Consider the following 24191-nt stretch of genomic DNA (forward strand, 5'->3'; position numbering starts at 1 on the left):
AAGAGTAGGAACTCTGATTTTAAGATCAGCTGGGAAGATACCCAGCTAAAATAACTTGGAAATATGTTGGGAATTTCAAAAACATGATGTGTGGAGAAAGGATAATTAAAACAAGAATCTCTGAGGCCTCCAGAAAGCAGCAAAGCAGCAAATTCTGCTAAGGCATCTGGTAAGAGTTTCTCTTTGATGATAGCAGACGATTAGTGGCTCTTCCACTTCTGAGAATGAACATTGCCCTTGTTAAACAGAAAGAGCACTGTGAACAAGTCATCTCTAAATCACCCTGAAGGTAGCGGTGTTGAAGCATCAGCCCTCTTGGAATAACTCCTGCCAGAGTCATCCTCTAGGACAGTGAGAAACATGCTGGCTTCATAAAGAATGGTATCAGTCCCAGAATTTAGAATTTAGAGCTGGAAGATGGCAGAGATATTCCACTGGGTTTTAGACAGGCCGTTGAGTCTATCCATTGGGCACCCGTCAATAAATAAGATTATGTCATCTTGATCTTTCACTATCAGTTGGGAACCCCATGGGGTGTAGGGTCAAGCCCACTGGGCAATAATCAATAATAGCCCTGTGCTAACAGGGGTCACGTATGGCAGTCTGGTTTGTCAACAGGAACCCTGTATTCACACAAAGAACTGAGTCTAGCTTATGAATAATCTTTCTTCATCTAGGATAACAAGCGATTTTCTAGTGGCCCGTCCCCATGCTTGGTGCCATGGGAGAGATCAATGTACCCAGATGCACCCCTATGAAGGCAAAGACTAGTCTGGGTGCTCTTCGAGACAGCATTGTATCAATTAGCATCCATGAGGCAGACAGATGGCACATTAACGACAGTTCAAGCAAAGGAAGTTGAATGCAGAAGCAGGGTGAAGGGAACCACGACGGATGCTGACATGCTGGGAGGAGCGACAGCAGTGATCTGTCACCACCCTGGAGTCTGAGAGAACACACAGAGGGAGTGGCACTCCCGGAGCCTGAAGCGTTGGAGCCATGGGAGAAGGCGCAGGTCCTTCTGCAGCAGGTGATGGAGCCACTACTACAACTGCAGTGAAGCAGGAGGGACTAGAAAATGAACAGGGGCCTCCTTTCTCTTCCTAGCCTGCAGTCTGCTGGAGCCACTCTCCTTTAGTCCGAGCTCAAGGCAAGCTCTCCTTTAGTCTGAGCTGGGAGAGGTGACGGAAGCAGTGTACAAAGAAAATCATTCTGGCCATGGGGTCCCAGATGGACTGCACTGGGGAGCAACTGGAGGTATGAAGACGGGTTAGGAAACTACTCAAGCTAAGAGGTAGTTCCGGCATGAAATGATAAGGGCTCAGACTGCAGTTATGACAGTGGGAAAGCAAGGACAGGGCAGACTCAAGAGACATTGGTGAGGATGACAAACAGGCCTTGGCGACTAATTGAAAGTGTAGGGATGGCTGAGGAGAGGAGGAAACAATGGTGCTCAAGAGGTTTGCAGCCTAACTGACTCGGAAAATGAGGGTGTTATAGAGAGATGTGGCAAGTTAGCTGGAGAGGGGGAGGCTAATAATTTACTGAAACAATTATTATGATTTTAAGGTTCCGGTGCACCATCTGGGATGATATTTATTGGAGGTATTCTTCTTCACACGAATACTTCACCTGGGTTCAAGAGCTCATAAATGGCCTGGCTGTCCACCATTTCCCCAAACCCCAAACCTAAGACATCCTCATCAATCCTTTCTCCATTACTCCCAAATTAATCAGTCTCCAAATCCTATTCATTTTACTTTTGTTATCTCTCAAATCTACCCACTTTCCCCAATCCCATACTCTTTATCTTTGTTTCGACCACAATCATCTTTCACCTAGAATTCAGCGATTCTTTACCAAATGGTGTCCTGCCCCACCTCCATCATTTTCCACAAAGAAGTCAGCCAGGATGGTCTTTCTAAATAAGAAATCAGATTCTGCCATCTGCAGATTATATCCCTTCGGTGGCTCCCTTGGGATAAAGCCTTAACAGAACATGATAATCTTCTCATAGTTGACACCTGTTTCATTGTCTGCCCTCCTCTCTCATCATTCCATGCCTCACCTTCTATGTCCCGACCACACTGAGCTATTTACATTTTCTTGAATGTGTCACACTCTCTCTCACTCCCAACCTTGCACATGACTGCCTTCTCTGTCTGGATCATCTTCCTTCTTTCACAACGCATCATTCTCGACATCAAACGCCAAAATATCCCTCCTCCTTCAGGGAGACTTTGCTGACATCCCAAGACCATTCTGGGTATCTCTTTTCTGTGTTTCCTCAATATTTTATTCGTCCTGTATCATTGCTTGTAACACTGTGTAGAATTAATTGCTTATTTGCTTATGTGACTTCCACTCTAGATCTATGTGTCTAACCACAAAAAAGTATTTGTTTAATGAATGAATAAATAAAGCAATAGACACATTGTTCTCTTGGTATTTAAATCAATTCAACAAGCTGGCACTGTATAACTACTGCCTGCCGTGCCCTGTGCTGGAGGCTGGGTGTATAATGGTGAGTGCACTCCTGCAGACAAGAAATGTACAATCTTGTATAGTAGAGTCAGTGATAAGTCAGCAAATATATTACACAAAGTGTTCAGTAATATGGAAGGGTCAGATGAGTGCAGAGGAAAAGGCCTATACTTAAACTCAGATTGAGGTTCAAATTTATTCTCCAATTTTTATATGACCTTGAACAAAAGGCTGAACCTCTTAAACCCCAGTCCTTTAATCTATAATGAGGACACAAATCCTATTTTAGACCCTATTATGATTAAATAATAACCGTGGGGCATCATAGGGTTCGTAGATGTTCAATAAATGCTATTTTCTTCCTTTACATGTTTTGCTGTTGTGTTTGTGCTGTCATTGTTCGGGACTTAAAACATCTTCGGATACACCTTGTTAAAACGTAACAGCGGGTGAGGTGTGGGGATGGGGCAGAATTTAATCACAGAAAGGGGCTCAGATATTTCCTGAGAGCTTTTGCTAGGGGAAGAAGGAAAGGTCTCTGGGAAGGGTCCAGAAACTGAGGCAGAGACTCAGTGGGTGGATGTGCTCGGGAGGGGGAACTGGGATCTGATTGGCATGTTGGCCTATGACTGATACTGGCCTCCTCACTTGAAAATCCTAGGAGCTCCTAACGTCCACAGAGTGTTCCAGCCACAGCTAAGACCCATCCACTCACAGCTCTCACACATTTTCTCCTTCTTTCCAACCAGCTCAAAAGGACCTCGATGTGACCAGCAACAGCAGCAGCAGAGCAAAGCTAAAACTGCAGGCTTGCCTCTAGCTAACTATATTTCTTCACAGTGTCTTTTTTTCGTTTCTTCTTTAATCCATCAGCTCTTTTCCTGGCCCTATTCCTGCCTTAGTTTGAGATCTCTGCTAAATTTCCCCAGATCAGGGATTTTAACATAGCGGTGGGTTATCCCCAGTGAGCAACGAGGGCAAAAACTGAGTACAAAACAATAAAATGGAAGTAAGAAAAAAAAAAAGAAACCAAAATAAATATCAAAAGCAAAGAAAGGAAGAAGAAAATTGGACTCTATTTACAGATGGCATGAGTATTTGTGCTGAAAACCTCAAGGAAATCTACATGACAGCTACTAGAATTAATATGTAAATTTAGCAAGGTGGGAGAGTACAAAGTGAAGCATCCAAAAGTTAATTGTATTCTGTACGCCAGCAGTAAACAATGAGAAAATTAAATAATAAAAATTCGATTTGCAAGAGTACCTAAAAACAAACAATACTTAGGTATATATTTAACAAAAGATATGTGAGAACTCGTCACTGAAAATTATAGAACATTGCTCAAAGAAATTAAGGAAGAATCACATACATGGAGAAATAATCCATGTTCATAGGTTTATCGGAAGGTTCCGATTCATAGTACGTTAAAATTCATAGGTTCATTGAAAGAGTCAACCGTTAAGATTTCAATTCTACTCAAATTGACTGAGGGATTCAAAGTAACCCCAGTCAAAATTCCAGCCAGTATTCTCACTGAAATTGACAAGCTCATTCTAAATTTTATTTGGAAATGTGACAGCTCTAGAATAGCCAAAACAATTTTGAAAAAGAAGAACAAGATGGACCTTGATAGTGTAAGAAGAACTTATGCTATCTACAAAAATCGAGATAGTGCAGTACTGACAGGAAGATAGACAAAAGGAACAATGAAACAGAATAGAGTCCAGAAAGAGATCCACACATATATGTCTAATGGTGCTGGAATGACTGGATATCCATATGCAAAAAAAAAAAGTGTCAATTCAAACTATACACAAAAATTAACTTGAAATGATCATAGACCTAAATGTGAAGCCTAGTACTATAAAATTTCTAGAAGAAAACAATGGAGAAATTTTAGTGACCTTGGGTTTTGTGAAGATTTCTTAAATAGGAGAGAAAAACCATGAGCTATAAAAGAAAATGCCAGTAAGTTAGACTTTATCAAAATAAAAATTTGGGTCTTTAGGGCTCCCCTGGTGGTGCAGTGGTTAAGAATCCACCTGCCAATTCAGGGGACACAGGTTCGAGCCCTGGTCCGGGAAGATCCCACGTGCCCTGGAGCAACTAAGCCTATGCGCCACAACTACTGAACCCGAGTGCCACAACTACTGAAGCCCATGTGCCTAGAGCCCGTCATCCACAACAAGAGAAGCCACCACAATGAGAAGCCTGCTCACCACAATGAAGAGTAGCCCCCACTTGATGCAACTAAAGAAAGCTGGCATGCAGCAATGAAGACCTAATGCAGCCATTAATTAATTAAAATTAATTTTTAAAAATTGGAGTTTTTAAAAGACACTGTCAAGAAAATGAAAAGACAACCAAGAGAATGTAAAAAATGTTTGCAAAGCATATATTTAACAAAGGACTTGTATCCAGACTATTTAAAGAACACTTACAATGCAATAATAAAAAGACAAACAATCCAATTAAAAAATGAGTGAAAGAATTGAACAGACACTTCACTAATGACAATATACAAGTTGCATGAAAAGATGTAAATGACACTAGTCACCAGGGAAATGGAAATTAAAACTACCGTGAGATTCCACCATGCACCCATTAGAATGGCTATAATTAAAATGGACAAAACCAAATGGAGGTGAGGATGCTCAGCGACTGGAATCCTCATACACCCCTTCTGGGAATATTATATGGCTCAATCACTCAGAAAAAAACCTTTTGGTAATTTCTGAAAAAGTGAAACATACGACCCAGACGTTCCACTCCCAAGTATATACACAAAAGAAATGAAAACATATGTCCACACAAAGACTTGTACACAAGTATTTATAACAGTTTTGCACACAATAACCCTAAATTGGAAATCATCCATAGCAGCTTTTTGCACAACAATCAAAAAGCAAAACCAATCCAGATGTTCACCGGCAGGTTATGGATAAACAGAAAGTGATACATGCACATGGTGGAATATTATTCAACAATAAAAAGAAACAAACTGCTAAATACACAACAAAATGAATAAATGTCAACATCATTATGTTGCGTGTACGATGCCAGACATAAGAGTATGATTCCATTTATATAAAAGTCTAGAAAATTTAAAAAATCTGTGACCAAAAAGCAGCTCTGTTTTGATTGGGGCCAAAGTAGAAGAAGGGAGGGACAACAAAGAAGCAAGGAGAAATTTTGGAGAATGATAGAAATATTCTCCATCTTGATTGTGGCAGTAGTTCCACATGTGTACACACTGAGTTGTGCATTTTAAATGGACGCATTACATTGTACGTAAATGATATCTCAATAAAGTTGATTTTCAAAAACAAAGAAGGCTAGCCCAGTGCTATGTGTCTCCATATACCTGCATCTCTACGTATAACCACCAATCTCTGGAATTTGAACTTGAACTTTCCAAACAACATCAGTTACCTCACAGTCTCATAGAATGAGGAACGCATTCGCTGTCCATTTTCCTTTCCTTCCTGTCATGCATACCTCCACATTTCACTCTGTCTACCACTCCACCCACAAAATAAAAGTGTGAAGTTCCCTTCTGACTAATGCAACAACTTTAGACTCCCCCTGAAACAACAAACACAACAGCACGTGTGCATGGCGTATGTGCGCCCTTTCCCCCAAAACATCCCTTTATGGGGGGCGCTATACAAGGAAGCAAGTGATGTAATCATTATACGTGATAACTAAATGGTTAGAGGACAGGAATAAAGAATTGTAGGAGTTAACTATGAATCTGTGATGATACATAAATCATGTCACTTTGGAGTGGATTATTGAGGAGGAAGGGGACAACCATTTTCAGATTAGCTGCATCAACACGGGTGTGCAGGGACTTCCCTGGTGGTCCAGTGGTCAAGAATCCGCCTTCCAATGCAGGGGACTCGGGTTCGATCCCTGGTCGGGGAACTAAGATCCCACATGTCGTGGGGCAAGTAAGGCGGCGCGCTGCAACTACTGATTTCTAGCGCCTCAACTAGAGAGCCCGCCTGCTGCAAACTACAGAGCCCACGCGCCCTGGAGCCTGCGCACCACAACTAGAGAGGTGCCCGCGTGCTGCAACTAACACACCGTGCAGCCAGAAAATAAATAAGTAAATAAAATGTTAAAAAAAGAGAGAAAGAAACCCACTGGATTTAAAAACAAAACAAAACAAAAACACTGGTCTACAAGGTTTCACGGGTGTCCTGCACACCCTCACCTTCAGGTCACCTGCTACACAGAAGGTCAGCTAAACTAGCTTGTTTCCTTCAGTCTAGCCCAGAGGTCACCAACCTTTTTGGCACCAGGGACCGGTCTCGTGGAAGACCGGTGGGGGTGGGGATGGTTCAGGTGGCAACGCGAGCGATGGGGAGCCATGGGGAGCGGCAGATGCAGCAGCTCACTCGCCCCCTGCTGTGCGGCCCGGCTCCTAACAGGCTGCACACCAGTACTGGTCCATGGCCCGGGGGTTGAGGACCCCTGGTCTAGTGAGTATTTTCTGCTAGTGGGGATTCCTTAAAGCTGCAATTAGTTAGCCTGATCCTATAATTTGCTGTGTTCCCAAAGCCAGTCACAATAATTCCTTCTGATTCCAAGAAGGTATGCCCAGCATCTAGAACATCTTTCTGCTATTGTCCACATACCCAGTCCTATTATTCTGACCAGCTGATGACTGATATTTGTGTAGGGTCTGAGTTCTGCTACTCGTGTCAATAATATCTGCTGACTCAGAGAAGCATTACTGTAGTTAACGTAGAGGTCCTGCTAACCTCTCTCTCTTTCTGAAGGCCAGTTAGTATTGCTTCTGAGTTAGGGCATTGGAATCATGAAATTTTGCTGAATACGGTCGTAACATTTAATTCCTGCCAGTTACCCTCTGGTCAGTATTAGAGGTCTGCAGATGGTCTGGCAAGGTTTCTAGAAGCAGTAGAAACCAGCAGCTGACTGCACAGCTATATAAAATTAAAAGCTGTTTCAAGATATGTACCATATGTACATGTACAAATCCATTAGGTAACATGGTGAGCTTTTTGCATTATATGGGTATTAAATGCTATGAGAAATAAGGGACAATCAGAGAAATACATTGGCAAGGAAAAGAGAGAAACATGTATCGAAATCTTAACCTAGGATGGTTGCTTCCCAGTTTTTTGGGGTTTTTTTTTTGCGGTACGCAGGCCTCTCACTGCCGCGGCCCCTACCGTCGCGGAGCACAGGCTCCAGACGCGCAGGCTCAGCGGCCACCGCTCACGGGCCCAGCCGCTCCGCGGCATGTGGGATCTTCCCGGGCCGGGGCACGAACCCGTGTCCCCTGCATCGGCAGGCGGACTCTCAACCACTGCGCCACCAGGGAAGCCCTGCTTCCCAGTTTTAATAGGATATATTTCAGTTAAGAAAACATGGAGAAAACAGATGCAAGACTTAAAACTCTAAGAAGACTGGTCAGTAGCAATGAGTGAAAATAGCAATGCCTCTTTTCTAGAATCCTTAAAATATATTAGTGTCTTGTTTTAAATTAGAGAGAGACTAAATTAGTCTTTTATGACAATTATGACAGCAAGTCTAGCACTATGGTTTTCATTTTAGGAGTGTTATAGATCTGCATAATATTGTAGGAACAAGGAGTATGATCCTTATACCCATTGAAGAAATTAGTGATAAGAAGTTAGACTAGCAGAGAAATGAACGTTCAAAGGGAAACTTTGAAAAGATAATGAGATATTTGAATGAATTCAAGGAAACCTGTTTACCAGCTGTTTGGCTAAAAGTTCACGTAAAAAAATTCAGGGATGAGGCCTGCACTATTTGAAACTCTATGTGTCTTCAGGAGACCAACACTGGGATTAAAACTGAAAATCTTTCATCACTTTTCTGAATATTGGGACAATATGGTGTTCAATTGTAATCCATATGTTTAGCATTTTTAAGGTCAGGTTTCCTCCGGGTTTCATGAGCCATCAGGGAACCTCTTCTTTTAGTTGTGTAAGCCAAGGTGACTCTGTAATGAACCAGGGTACAAGCCTAGCTTTTACACACTTTTCATGATCTCTGTCCCCGATCAGAGAAGGATCTCTCTGGTCAGAGTCTGCCTGACACTGATGGCATGTGTGGGCAGGTCTGCTGTACGCCTGCCTGGTCTGCAATTCTAGGTGATGCTGGGGTTTTAGAGGAAGAAAGGATCATACTCTGACCCTCTCTGAGTTCAGAAGCAAAACAGAAATAGACACCAGAAGGATCAAGGTGGGGAACACTGAGAGTGGCAAAGAATGGTTCCCCGCCAAAAGGAATTGTCAGCAGAAGTTTTCCTTTAGCTCAGGTTAGATTTCAAAAGACATTTCTCTAAGCGAAAGTTAATATTAAATTGGAGTTCAGAGAGTAAACTAAATTTTTTAAACACTGTAGTCTGAAGCCATCTCTTTAGGGTAGCAAAGTTGAAATCCATATGCTAGCAGATGATCTTTGACTTCAAACAATTTTAAAGGACCGACATCACACTTTTTAATACTCCTTGTTATTATTAGCTCTATTCAAAAACACGTTTCTCACAGGTTCTTTGCACACTGTTAAATGTGCAACAAAGGTAGACGCATTTATTTTTAAGTGAGGAGAATTTTCAAGGACCTTAGGCCTCACTGTTCAGTTTGTACAATAAGTGGGTGGGACATTATATGGATGACCCGGCATTCATGGGTCGCGCTGAAGAATAAATCCCTTAGAATTAATTCCTATCTTTTTTCTTGAATTTTGGTACCTGGCTGTTTTTTGCAGTGGCATCTTCCGTCTTTTATCCCAGTTTACAGTTCTATTCTACCCCTATATCCACGTCCGGTATTCACCACAAAGTTGTTGAAGAAGTTATTATTGAACAAATCATTGTTGAATCAACGAATTTTCTACCATAAAGCAGCAAATTAAACACTATGTCTAAGTTATTGGCATACGGAAAGATGAAAACCCACAGGCCTCGTAAAAGAACCTTTAGGCAGCAAATTTTTTACTGGTTTAATTTTTTTTACCTTTAAAGTTTTCCTTTCTTCTTTTTTCTGGAGATAACTGGAGTTTGTTGCTTAATTTTCTAGAGTTTTCTCAAGCAGCCTTCCCCCAAAGTCCAACGCTAGGGAGGCTGCACAGGTGAGCAGACCGGCGAGCGTGTGATTGAGGCGTAATCTTGAGTCACAGCCACGGTCCTGGTTAACTCGTTCTTGAAGGAGCGGGAGGGGGAAGGGGGAAGAAGGGGGGACCCTAGTTGGGGTCAGGGGGAGACGGTGGCTGGGGTGGGGAGGGTGGTACAGAGGACAGCAGGGCAAAGGGTAGGGGTGCTGGCGGAACGGCCAGCCGCAGCGCGGCCGGCGTTTCCCGGCCGGGTTACTAGCGCCGCCCGTGAGGCGCCTGCGCGTTACACCCAGAGCCCCGCCCCTCGCACCCGTTACGCCATCATCCGGGCCAATCAGAGTGAGGAGGTGCGGCAGTGCCGGAGAGTCTTTGCCCAGCTGGCTAGAGAGTCAGTGCCACAGAGTTCACGAACATTCTCAACCAAGTCGTGACCCGACCTTCCGGTCTGAAGACTGACGGTTTTAGCATTGAATCCTGTTGCATCATGGTGACCATGATGGGTAGTGACACGACCAGCAAGCTGGGCTTCGAGGAATTCTAGTGCTTGTGGAGCAACATCAAAATGTGGCAAACAGTTTGATGTTGACCGTTCAGGGACCATGGGCAGCGGTGAACTCCCCAGGAACCTTTGAGGCAGCAGGGTTCCGCCTGAATGAGCATCTCTACGACAGGATCATCGGACGCTACTCAGATGGGGGAGGGAACATGGATGTTGACAGCTTCATCAGCTGTCTGGTCAGACTCGTCAGATTTCTGTGCCTTCAAACCTCTTGACAGACGTGGCACCGGACAAATCCAGGTGGACAGCCAGGAGTGGCTGCAGCTGACCATGTATTCCTGAATGGGAGCCCCAGACCTGCCCCCTCATTGCCTCGCCGCAGGACTCACCTTGGACTCTTCCGTCTCTCCCAGGGCTGAGGCTGATCGCAGTCACACCTTCACGGGCCTTTCAGTTCTCCCAGCCCTTGGCATCCAGCTTCTCAGTCAACAGCCAGGGCCCAACAAGCTTCACCACGCCCTGCCCGCAGGGTGACCCCAGGCCAGCACACCCAATCTCACACCCACTGCGTGACCCCTCTCCCGCACCAGTGCCATGTCCAACACTTGCGTTGCTTCCACATCCCAAGGGCCCTTCTCTCAGTTCTGGGAGGATCAGTCCAGTCCCTACACACCCTGGCATACCCATTCAGTTACCACCCGGAGAGCCCGAATTCCAGGCCATAACAGGCCCATATGCCCCAGTGCCTTTGTCTGTATTCTGCTCCCAGCCTGCCAGGCCCAAAAGGACAAAAATGTACCCCAGTGGCTGCTCTCTCTGAAAAAAAGAAAAAAAAACAGTCCAACAACTTTTCGCAGTCACTATAAACTCACGCATACCTCAAAGCCTTTTTGAAGAACTAACATACAGCTCAAGATTTTAACACTGCTATTTTGTGCTACAATTCAGATTTACTTAGTTAGGTCAGAAAAGTTCCCTCAGTACAGAAATCCATAGTCTTCCCCCCCGCCTTTTTTTTTTTTTTTTTTTTTTGCGGTACGCGGGCCTCTCACTGTTGTGGCCTCTCCCGTTGCGGAGCACAGGCTCTGGACGCGCAGGCTCAGCGGCCACGGCTCACGGTCCCAGCCGCTCCACGGCATGTGGGATCTTCCCGGACCGGGGCACGAACCCGTGTCCCCTGCATCGGCAGGCGGACTCTCAAACACTGCGCCACCAGGGAAGCCCCTACCCCCCTTTTTATCTTGGGAAGTGATGGAACAGTGTAGAAGCTGAAGGACCTGTAACAAACGGGGTATTTGATCAGGTACTACCTAAGGACTAAGTACCCAGGGTTTTTGTTTTGTTTTTCATGTTGTATCATATCACCCAAAGAAGGAAGAGAACTTTGAACACTCTTCCTGAGAATAATTAATGATTGATTTGCTATGCTTGGAATGTGTAATGCATTGAGTTCCAGAGGACGTGCCTATCCTTACCAGTGGGCAGGAGAAAATGTACAAATCTTTCTGAAGAAAATATCTCTGATTGGATATCCTGCTAATGATCATGAGAGTGCCGTTTTGGATTTAAAGCTTGTTCTGCAACTCAACCCTAAACAGAAATTCTATTTTAATAAACAGGCAAAGACTAAGAAAAAACTACCTTATCAAGTGTGTGTTTGTAAAAACGCCACATCGCTTCCTTTGCAGGAATAGTCTTTGGCAGTAATTCTCATTCTGTCTCTGATGTTCATTAGATTGTATAACCTTGGATGAATCAATAGCCTGTAAAATAACTCAGAAAGTTGTTTTCAAGATTATATAAATGTAAAGATGTCAGACATTTAAGCATCATGTCTTGAATAGCAAAGCTATTCATTAAATACTAGTTTTCTTTCTCTTCTCTTTTCTCCATATGTAGCATTTAAAACTTATTTTGTACACCACTTGGAATTTTATGTAAGCTTTGAGAAAATGCACTTTAATATCTGTGTTTTAGGAACATTGTGAAAGAATTTACCCCAGTTTCAGGCCCCATTTACATGGTGAACAAAAGTACATAACATTGTGTGCAAATCAGGGCCAAACCTCTTTTGCAGGTCTTGAGACTAGTTAAGTATTCCCCACACTGAAACACTGCACGTTGGCCTGCTTCACCTGATCGAAGTGATGAGAGGTTAAAATCAGTGCGCAGAGCGCTTTAAAAATCTTGGGCAATCTTGAGCATCAAAAGAAAATCATTATCTGTTTCACCTTCCTTCTAATAGCATACTTAAGAGTGAAAGTACATTTGGATGAAATCCAACTGAAAGAAAGTCCCCTCTGAAATGAGGATTCTGCCATCTCGAAGGTTGTTGTGCGTGTACTCAGCGGGATATTGTGCCGTAAGCTTGGCATGAAAAATTGAAGTGAATAATGGGTAAAAGAAAAGGTATTCTTCAAGTTTAAAAACATATTTTTCTGGGCAAAAAGGAAAGTGATTGTGAAATTTGAAGTTCTAACCATTCTGGCTAAAGGAGAACACATTTAAAGGGCTACGTTGGGACCAACATAAATGTGTCTTTGTTTTGGGTCAGGGTTTAATGCATAAAGGCCTTCAAAAGAACAACACCTAAAACTGTGAGGCATTCCCCACTCCTTCAGACTCGTCCACCAGGCAAGAACCCATCGGTGTCTTGGAGTCATTGAAAAGAAAAGGCTTAAAAAAAAAGAAGAGGCTTATCCCAGATGTGATGGTTAGGGATGACACTCAGTTGCCTCCACAATATTTATTTCCAACCATTTCCTTCATTACTTACAGAAACTGCCTCCTACCAGGAAGAGTGAAAACATCTGAAATTTGCATTCCAGCCTCCCTTCGGGCTAGTGCACGGGCATGTGACCCAATTCTGGCCAATGTGTTTGAACGGAAAGTATTCTGGAGATAGAAAGCCCTTAGAAATGTTTTCCTTTCCCTTCAGTTAAAAAGGTACATGTATAGGGACTTCCCTGGCAGTCCAGTAGTTAGGACTCCACCTGTTTCCACTGCAGGGGACATGGGTTTGATCCCTGGTCGGGGAACTAAGGTCCCACAAACCACATGGCATGGCCAAAAATATATATATATATACTGTTTTTCCTTTTCCCCTCTAATGTCCTGAAGGTGAAAGCCAACACACCTAGGATGTCCCAGCAGAAAGAAGATGGAAACACCTGGGTCCTTGTGGCTTCATCTCAGCTCCAGGCCTCTTGTTAAGTAAATCCATAAATTTCCTTATCGTTTGAACAATTTTAATTGAGGTATACTTTACTCACAGCCTAAAGCATTCCAATTGATATAGTTCTTGTTGAAGGTTGAAAAAGTACTCCAATCAAGGCTGATAAAGCTTGAAAAAAAAAAGCAAGAGACTCCCCATGTGGTATGACCGAAAAACTACTGAAACACACATCCCCTACCACTTCCCATTCTTTATCTAAAATTCCCACCAGTAGAGGCTTGATGATGTAAGTTCATCACATGAACAAACTTTGACTTCCTTTATGTGTCAGGTTGTCAGATAAATATTTGGGACATACTCATGTTAAAAATGTATTCATCATTTATTTGAAATCCAAATTTAACTGAACATCCTGTGTTTTTATTTGCTAAATCTGGCAACCTTAACTATGTGTCACATCCTGTGGTAAGCTCTGGGTTTAAAACACCATTACCTATTTCAAGGAACTCATCTCTTTCGAAGACTGTAGGTGATTCTTCTGTGCACATTGGGTAGACACACGTGATTCTTCTGTGCACACACGCCTAAGAAACTCTCTGGTTCAACTCTACATTCTACAGACCAGGAAGCTGAAGCCCTAAGAGGTCACATGATTTGCTCAAAGGCACACAGCTGCTCCAGGGCAAAGGTGGAAATGGGTCCCACATTTCAGGGTTCTTTCCAGTGTATCTCTTTCCTGTGGCCCCTTCACCCCTGCTCCTGAAGGCTTTTTGTTTTAGGATGAAACGGGAGGCTAATATTGTTTGACTTGGTGGAGAGAGGGAGACTTATAATATAAATAATCTAATTTCCTTTGATGAGGAAGACAATTGCATTTTAGTCACTTTCTTTTTTTCTTTTTTTTTTTTGTTGGCCGCGTTTGCGCGGCATGCAGGATCTTAATTCCCTGACTAGGGATCGAACCCGCACCCCCTGCCGTGAAAGCACAGAGTCTTGACCACTGGACCGCCAGGGAAGTCCCCTTGGTCACTTTCTTACACAGAAGAGTATTTTGAATAAGAGGAGAAATACACAATTGTGGAGCAAGAAAATTGTCTCCAAATCTACAGAAATACTTTCTTGAGAAGAAAATGTTCCAAATATTCTTTCATATAGGTAATATACACCTACACATATCTGTCGTGTGCATAGGTGTCATATGTACAGTTATGTCATATATATAGCTAATTACAATAGATCATATAGGTGATATATAACTCAAAACCACATCAAGACTTGTAATTTGCAAATATCAATAAGGAAGGCTTTCCTTTATTTCCCAGGTATCCTTAGCTAATATTTTGGTCGAGATTGCCAAGTACCCAGCCTCTGTAAGTGATGAACATGGTGACTCTCCAGCTGGGAAGTCATTATTCCTTCTGAAAATGGGCAGCATGGAATTTAAAGCTCTCTGGGTAGGCTGCTATATTATCACATTTCCTACTCATAGATCATCAGGGCAGAAGACTCAGAGTTTTTTCTAGAAACCTTTTACATCTAATCCAATTCTCTCATTTTGCTCTGCTAGTCCAAATCATGGGATTCTGTCAGTGGAGAAGATGGAGACCACATTAAGTCAATTCTCTGTAGAAGATCTTAAATCCAGCATAGGTTGCTTGTAAATCTTCTTTTCTCATGTTTCTTATAAGCCAAATCCAATTATCCTAAATGCAAAGAATAAGGCAAATTTCACATTAAGAAACAATCTCAGAACATATACCTAGACTATTGGGCTGTATTAATAAAAACAAAAACAAACAAACAAAGAAAACTGAAATTCCAGAATAAATAGGATAAATTCAGTGGATCCTTGGAATTCCTTATAACGGCACGTGACTCAAAATCTCAGTTCTTTAGATATAGACATCCTCAATTAGTCCATGCAATTATCATGTATTAAGTCTTTTCAAGGTCTATCAAGTTGACTCTCCAAGTTGTGCATTCCTTCTCATGGAATGACCACACATGACCATATCACAAATAACAGCTGTCTCAAGCTACCTTACCTCAGGCAGGGAAGGTCTTTGTGAAAACCAAAAGAAGCTCCTGTTTGAAAAAAATGATTACGCACTGCAGCTTCAATCTTCCCAATTATTCAGCTTTTTAAGAGTTCTCCCTTGCACTACCTCCAAGCTACTGACATTTTGGCTGTTTCCAAAATTCAAATCTATTCTCCAAAGACAAGAGCCCACATTCATCTCATTACATGCATTCTGTTATGCTTGTTGTTTTTGTTAAATGAATCACATTACCTTATAGTCTCACCTTGTGTAGATGAGAACATTATCCCATGATAAGAATTTCTGTAATGGAAATGTTAAAAGTATACCCTTGAGACTTCGACCTCCAGTATAGTGGATTCTGTCTTACCTGCTTGGACATGTTGTATTGAATTGAGGTCACAGTTATGCAAATAACATTCCAGAGATTTTTCTCCCACTGAAATAAAGGGGGCTGTTCAAGCTTCTGTCTCTCCCATTGGTTAGGAACTCTGACTCCTGGACCTAGAGAGCTCTCCAGTCCTAGAATGAAGCTACTGTTATTCAAGTGACTTCTGTGAGGGCCTCAATCCTCTCTCCCACCTCCCTGCACCATTGCCTCTTAGTCAGCATGACTCAACATTTGACTAAGAATGTTCTACTTGAACTTTGATTGATTTCAGAAGAGTGTCATGTCTTAAATGTTGACCATTTACTGATTCACTGTGAAGACAGAATTCCTGAAAACCGTAAAATAAAGTTTGAAGCCAAAAATGTGACCCAAGAAAACTGTGTAAACATATTTTCTTAGAATCCTTGACATCTATGAACTTTTCTATCAGATCTCAGCTCTAGATAATGGATTACTATGCACTAGTGAGTCTTTGGGAGTATTTCTTCTCCTTTTTTTTCTTCTTTCCTAAAACTCCCTGGCCATTAGAAATTGGTCTCTTCCTTATCAAGCCTATCTATGTATATAAATTATGAAATAATTGTTGATGAAAAGTCTACTATTTCATAGTTGTAAAGAGATCCCTAATAGGCAATCATCTCAAACATTCCAAGTAGGACTGAGGACCAGACACAAGCTGTACTTACAGCTGATGTTATACATGTGTGTATTGGGGACAGTATTTCCAGGCATGATTCCGGCACCCACAGACCACCGTATTTCACTCTGAGCAGTGTGAGCTGCCAACTTGGGAGTGTTCTTCTTTCTTTCTCAAGAGATTAAAGAGAGAGAGAGGTGTATCGTTCTTTAAAATACTATGAGAGTGAGTGCAGGTATCCCCCGATTTTCAAAAGTTCTCTCTAAGCCACTTTGCTTTTACGAAAGACCTGCATTAGTACCTATTTTATCTAACAGAAAGAAATCTGAAGAGGATTTTCGCTTTTACGATAAAAGGTAAAAAGCAGAGATAGCATTCAGCGTTTGCTTTTTGGGGTCTTTTTTAATTATTATTTTTTTAATTTTTGGCTGCATTGGGTCTTCTTTGCTGTGCTTTCTCTACTGTGGGCTTTCTCTACTTGTGGCAAGCGGGGGCTACTCTTCGTTGTAGGCTGTATTTAAAAAACAAAAACAAACAAAAACCCCTGAAATTCCAGAATAATTTCAGGGCTCTTATTGCGGTGGCTTCTCTTGTTGCGGAGCACGGGCTCTAGGCGCATGGGCTTAAGTAGTTGTGTCGTGCGGGCTTAGTAGTTGTGGCGCACGGGCTTAGTTGCTCTGTGGCACGTGGGATCTTCCTGGACCAAGGATCGAACCTATGTGTCCCCTGCATTGGCAGGCGGATTCTCAACTACTGCGCCACCAGGGAAGACCCCAGCATTTGTTTTGCATTGAGACTTAGTAGAGGCATCTGTGCACCCAGAATAGGGAGAATGGCCCCGTCAAGCTCCTTCCCCAGAACCACACTCAGGATCTCAGCAAGCAGCCACCATAGCTTTGAACTGTGTCTGAGCATCTGTGCTTTATCTCCATTTATTTTGTGCCTCCATTAGCAAGATGTGTCCAAAGGTAGTTGCTTCTTTGCTTTACAGCATTGTGGCTCGTGAAAGGGTCCATAGGAACTCTACTTTCTGATAGCTGGGGAAACCTGTAAAGGTGTACTGGAGGAAGTGGAGATGCATGGAGCGGATAAATGAGATGATAGGAAAGCAGAATAAACCAGAAAAGCCAGTGTTTGTTTAGCGTCAGTAAATGCTACTATGAGTGTCCCCAACAAAGAAGTCCTAGCTTTAAGTTCAGTTACTTCCTGTCATGATAGTTAATATGAATTAAAATAAGAATTAATAATCATTCGAATATTTGTTCTTATTACTACCTAAATTCCATCCATCTAAGTGTTCCGTTGCCAAAAGCAACCCCAAAGAGATGACAGGAGAAGCAGCCCTCTCTGAGTTAAACCTAAAATTATTTCCTCATTGTCATCCTACCCATTTCCTTTTGAAGCCAAGTTATCTAAACTCTTTTGGAATTCATTTATCTCACAAAGTGTTTAGGCAATTCAGTTGAGAACAAAAATATGTTTAGTTTTTTTTTGATAGAATTTCTCACTGACTTTTGGTTTCTAAGAGTGTATCCTTTCCATTTGCTTTAGTGTAATTATTTTTCTTATGGAGGTGATTGTTTTGAAATGAGGGCTAAATAACATTGTCTCTAGATATTATTGCTACCTTTAGCTGATATCCAGACAAGGAGGACAAACAGCTTTCTCAAAGATAGTGCTGTTGTTATCACTAACTTCCATTTACTAATATCTTTCTTTAACTAATTAGTATTTAACTGGTGAATAAATGCCTCATTAAAACAATTCTGATAGGCTCATAATGCCATCTAGTGGTCAACGTGCAAAATATCATCCCACGGGCCATTTTCTTTCTACCCATCAAAATACGGTCTTTATTCTTGAAGAAGTAGCTCCAGCTACTAACCAAGAACTATTGGTCGGTATCCCTGGACCCTCATACAAAGCCATGACAGCATTTCTAACATTGATGCAGTCTTAGGAAAAATTAACTTATCATCCTGTGTGCCTTGGGCTCCTAACCCATTGGTGCGTGGAGCCACTGCCACTAGAAAAAAGGAGAGTTGCACGAAGTGGTAATTCAATGCACTAGTGCATCCTCATTAACGGCATGCTAGGTAAGGATACAAGTATAATCACTCAGTTCTCTTGAATACCTGAAGTAATAAATGATATCTGTACAACATTTTTTTTCTTTTTTTTTTACTGTATAAGAATTTTACAATTTTACCTAATCCTAACACCTACCTTGTGACTAGGATGGAAGTACTTATATTGCACTTGAGGGAACTAAAGTTAATAAAAATTAAGTGACTTGATCAGAGTCAGGCACCTACAAGATGCTCAAACTCAATCACGGGTTTTCAAAATCTCAGTGACTCGAGCCACCAGCACATGAAAAGGCTGATAATTCAGGACAAAGGAGACCTTTTCTCAGAAATGCAGAAGACTGAATATATGCTTATCTATGAATGTGATTTACTACTTCAGAATGTATATAAGGAAAAATATATGGTTATCTCAATAGATGCTTAGAAAGCATTTGATACAATTCGACTCCCATTCTTGATAATAGTAGAAGTCTCAATAGATAGTAAAAGGATGCCACCATAGCTTGATAAAGATTACATAAAAGAATCCTATCACAGTCCTCACATATAATAGTGAAACCTTATAACTGTTTTCTAAATCTTGGATTTTGAGTTTCGAGGATTTGGAAAAATACAATCAGAGCAATTTTTTTTCCCTGAAGTGGGAGAATAAAAGCATCAAAGAAATAAGGTAAACAAGTTACATATCCATTGAGACAGAGCCTCTCACCATGCCAGAGAGGAAGGGGAGAGGAGAAGAGAAATAATAGAAGCTCTAGCAACATCTGAGGAATCCAGTACCAGTGACCCTGGACTGCTCTCCACGGACCTTCCCAGGTAAGGGTTCTAAGACAAGGCCCCAGAACTCCCCCTGCTGCAAGAGGATGCAGAAGCACTTGAGTAGGAGTGCTTGGGTGGTGAAGGGCCTTCTGCAGCCCCACCTGGTTTCCTACTGCAGCCCAAGGGGAGTTTGGGAACAGTGGGGTAATTTTAAATCTGCTTTTGCGGGATGCAGGAATAGCTAAGAAAGACACAGATCTGGAGAGGCCTCTCTGTCACTGACAGTGATCCTTCTGGAATAAGGATCAGATGGAACTATGGATGTCTCAGGATGGAGACCCCCGACGGTTCCCCATAATGTAGTACCTGGCATGCCCTGAAGAACCTACAGACAATCCAGGAAAAAGTGTCAAGGAGATGTGGAATTTAAAAAGAATATGTTTGTGCCGTAAGAAAAATTAGACCAATTAAGTTCAGTTACAGAAAAATTACATTGTACATGCATAGTTTATGGAGTGAGACTCATACCTGGTACTCATACATGCAAATGAACATGCACATAAATAGATAAATCTCTGGAAAGACAAATGACCAGAGAGTAACAGAGGCAGGGCTGTCTCACATAATTGTGCAGGTACCATTCCCATTTTTATTCCATGTTATCTTATATTAATGAGAAATAGTATAATATAGAGGTTAAGAGTTCTAGCTCTGGAGACATTCTGGGCAAATTACTTCACCTCTGTGTACCCTGCTTTTCTTAAGCAAAATGAAGATAATAACATAAGCTACCTCATAGAGTTGTTTCAAGAACTGAAGAAGTACATGTAAATTTTTTTAAATGCCTGACATAGAGTAAGTGCTCAACAATGTTAATCTTTATTATTTTGCATTTTGATGAAAATATATTTGAATGTTACTTAGGTAACTTTTAATATGAAATGATTTTATAATAAAACTGAAAAAAAAAAGTAACAACCCAAAGTAGAATATTGAAGACACCAATTCAGATTCAAAGTAATATTTGGATGGTATCAAATAGATAGCCAGCCCTTACATTAAGAAGACAGGAGTAGGGCTTCCTTGGTGGCGCAGTGGTTGAGAGTCCGCCTGCCGATGCAGGGGACACGGGTTCGTGCCCCGGTCCGGGAATACCCCACATGCCGCAGAGCGGCTGGGCCCGTCAGCCATGGCCGGAGCCTGTGCTCCACAACGGGAGAGGCCACAACAGTGAGAGGCCCGCGTACCGCAAAAAAAAAAAAAAAAAAAGACAGGAGTATAACAAAGATGATAGCTCGATTTGCAGAGGTTAGAGAGAATTTTAAGAAGATCAAAATTTGGACTGAGTCTTGAAGATTAAAAATGAGCTCTCTGTAAACTCTGCCTGCTTGGGACCCTTGTCTCAGTGTCTGTGGGTGGGTTGCTTTGTAAAGGCTCCTGGTGGCTTTCTTTTGTGTCTGTGTTTTCCCTTTCTCTCTCTCTCTCTCTCTCTCTCTCCAGGGGACATGCCTCCTATTTCATTTAACAACCTCCCTAAACTGGACACGTAAGTGGGAAGGCCTTCATGAGTTACTTCAAACCTAATGAAATAATGTGGAATTTTGACCTTTTGAAATGATGTTTTAGCATAATAAATCTTTACACCCTGATTCTCATTCCTTCTGATTCTCTGGCTTTCTATGCTGGTTTAGAAGATATTCAGGTTCCCAGGACCTTGCTTTCTTTTGCTATTAGAGGTGATAACTTCAAGGTTATTCTATTGTAATTATTCCAAAGTGGGAAAGCCTGAACAATAACCTCTAGTAAGGAGTGATGCAACAAGCCTCACACAGATGGCAGGGCTCACAAATTAAAATTATGTACAGAAAGGGAATGTTTGAATATAATTCTCTGTTCCTTGGGAAGAACAAAAAGAACTCACATAAAGTTACTCACATGGTTATGTTTGGAAAACATAAACCAAGCCAAGTGGGCACTATGCAACTACTTTAGTATTTAATATTGTATATAATATTATTTTAGTACATTAATAATGCTTGTTTATCGTAAAAAAATTTTTGTTTAGAAAATACAACTGAGAAAAACTAATAGAAACCGTAATATTAACATAATATTAATGTAATATTAACAGTGGTTAATGTATATTTCTCCAGACATTTTCTTATGCATAATTTTGCAAAAGAAAATGAAATTATATACAATTTATACACATACAATTTTATAGTCTCCTTTTTAGGCTGCTTTTACTTCAGATAGGGTGAAGACCTTTCACACTTTATTATTTTTTAAAACTGCAGTGTATTCTATTAACCCTCTAAATAAATCTCCCCTTTCTAATAAATATTCAATTATTTCCAGGCTCGCATCCATATACAAAACACTGCATTACACATCTTTGTTCACACTTGTTAAAATATGTGCTTAAGATAGAGTCTTTAAAATTGGGATTACTGAGTCAATGGGACACACATTTTTCTAACCTTTCTATTACCTAGAAAGGTTATACCAGTCTAAACTGCTGACAACACTGTCTGAGAGTAATTTCGTTGCTTTAGGAGCTTCTCTGTGTAGAAATTATGTGTACTTCTTTGTGCCGCTTCCAAGATCTTGTCTGCTGGGATTCTGGCAGTGATACCAGAGTGAGCCAGTGATCCTTACTCTTGTGCATAAACCCAATCACCTATGAGTTTCCTCTCTTCCTTTCATTCTAAGAACAGACAACTTCAGCAAACTCCTAGCCTATGGAGAATCTCTAAGTGAAGTAGTGATCTGAGTCCAAAGATGGCCACCAGCAATTCGTCCTCTCATTCTGTGCCCTTGCCTCACCTACGATACAAAGGCGGAGTCTCCTTCTCCTGCTCTTGTATCTGGGATAATCTTGTGACTTGCTTTGACCAATAGAATACGATAGAAGTAGCATCATGACAGCTCTGCACCTAGGCTTTCAGACACTTGGCATCTTATACCTACTTTCTTAGAGCCTTTTTCACCACCAAGTAGAGAGACCTGGCTCTCCTGATGGAGAAAGAAGGAGATATTGCAGCCTTGTGGACATCCCAGTTTTCCCTACCAAGACCCCAGACACATGGGCAAAGCTGTCTTTTATATTCCAGTGCTGGCCAAGCTCTCCTCTGAAATCAGCTTCATGTGTGATCTCAGCAGACACCATGTAGATGAGGAAAACCGTCCAACTGAGCCTAGCCAAGCACAGAATTATGAGAAATAAGATAATATTGTTATTTTTAACCACTATGTTTTGGAGTGGTCGTTACACAGCAATAGGTAATTGAAACACCAGCTATCTGTAGTTTTTAAAGGCTAAGGACATGGCTTTCATGCACAGCTGTGGAAAAGACTGCTACCCGCCTCCTACCTTACTATATATTCCTTATTATTTTCTTAGAGACCTCTTGAGTTTTAGCTGGCTAGATGGCCATCCAGAATAAAAAGTATATTTCTCAGTCTTCCTTGTGTTCAGTGTGGGCAATGTGACTAAGTTCTAGCCAAGAGACATAAGCACAATTATCAGATGAGACTTCCAAGAAGTTTCTTACGTGTCTTTAAAGGGAGGGGACGTTCTTCTCCCTTCTCCCATTTTTTTTTTTCTTTTTTCTGCTGGCTGGAATGCTGAAATAATGACTGAGGCTCAGGCACCCATGTTAGACCCTAAGGCACCGTAAAAATGTTGTAAAACAAAAAATAAAAATAATTTGGCCCTTGATGATGATCCACCTGCTGTGAAAGTTCTGGACTGCCTACATTCTGACTCTTTTTATGAGAGAGAAACAAACTTCTACTTTGTTTCAATCCATTGCAATTCAAGGTTCTCTTGCTGGTTTCCACGTGTTGTCAAAACGAATTCACAGAATTTTCCAAATTTAATGAAAGAAAACAAACAGATCCAAGTATTCCAGAGAATTTAAAAACAAACAAACAAAAACCACCAGAACCAGAGCATGTCACAGTAAAAATGCTGAAAATCAAGGATAGAGAGGAAATGTTGAAGGCAGTGAGAGTGAAACATACGTATCAGCAGAATTCCCTTCAGAAACTATGCAAACCAGAAAATGGTAGAGTGACATCTTCAGAGTATTTAAAGAAAAAAATTGTCAACCCAGATTCTCTACCCAATGAATATATCTTTTTAAAATGAATAAAATAAAGACTTCTTCAGACAAACAAAAGCTAAGAGAATTCATTGCCAAAGACTTGCACTGCAAGGGATGTTTAAGGAAGCTTTCTAGTTTGAAGGAATATGATACCAGATGGAAACGTGGTTCTACACAAAGAAGTAAAGATATCTAGATACGGTAAAAAGGAAGATAAATATAGAAGACACATTTCTTTACTTTTAACCATTTTAAAAGATAATTGTCTAAAGCAAAAGTAGTAACAATGTATTATGCACTGTGGAGTTTATAACATATATAGAAGTAACATGTATAACAAAGATAGCACAAAGATTTGAGGGAGGAAAGAAAAAGTATACCATTGTAAGTTGTTACATTGTATGCAAAGTTGCATAGTATTTGAAAGCAGCCTCTGATAACTTAAGGATGTGTATTGGAAATCCCAGAACAGCCACTAAAAAAATAAAACATGAAGTATAAGTAATATAAGGTCCCACTATTGTAAATGGGATTGTTTTCCTAAGTTCCTTTTCAGATAGTTCGTTGTTAGTGTACAGAAACACAACTGATTTTTGTATGTTGATTTTGGATCCTGTAACTCTACTGAATTCATTTATTACTTCTAATAGCTTTTTCTTATGGAGTCTTTAGGGTTTTCTATATATAAGATCATGCTGTCTACAAACAGGAACAATTTTACTTCTTCCTTTCCAATTTGGATTCCTTTCCTTTCTTTCTTTCTTTCTTTCTTCCTTCCTTTCTTCCTTCCTTTCTTTCTTTCTTTCTTTTTTTTTTTTGCCTAATTGCTGTGGTACCTGTAGAGTAGATATACTTGCCTTCTTGATCTTAGAGAAAAAACTTTCTGTCTTTT

At 41.1% G+C, this 24191-nt stretch overlaps 1 long non-coding RNA gene and 1 pseudogene across 1 annotated transcript in view; one reads left to right on the top strand and one right to left on the bottom strand.

Moving 5' to 3' along the window:
* The first annotated feature begins 1218 nt into the window (after window positions 1-1218).
* On the top strand, window positions 1219-10441 carry LOC116746701 (annotated as a pseudogene).
* A 3057-nt stretch (window positions 10442-13498) lies between these two features.
* LOC116746626 overlaps window positions 13499-24191 on the bottom strand; it is a 31671-nt gene continuing 20978 nt past the window's right edge. The window contains exons 5-6 of the long non-coding RNA XR_004347813.1: window positions 15684-15835; window positions 13499-14977 (exon numbers count right to left, since the gene is read on the bottom strand). This is a non-coding gene — a long non-coding RNA (uncharacterized LOC116746626). The remainder of the gene's footprint in view (window positions 14978-15683; window positions 15836-24191) is intronic.

The sequence above is a fragment of the Phocoena sinus genome, chromosome 21, assembly GCF_008692025.1.
Source record: "Phocoena sinus isolate mPhoSin1 chromosome 21, mPhoSin1.pri, whole genome shotgun sequence".
NCBI classification, from domain to species: domain Eukaryota; kingdom Metazoa; phylum Chordata; class Mammalia; order Artiodactyla; family Phocoenidae; genus Phocoena; species Phocoena sinus.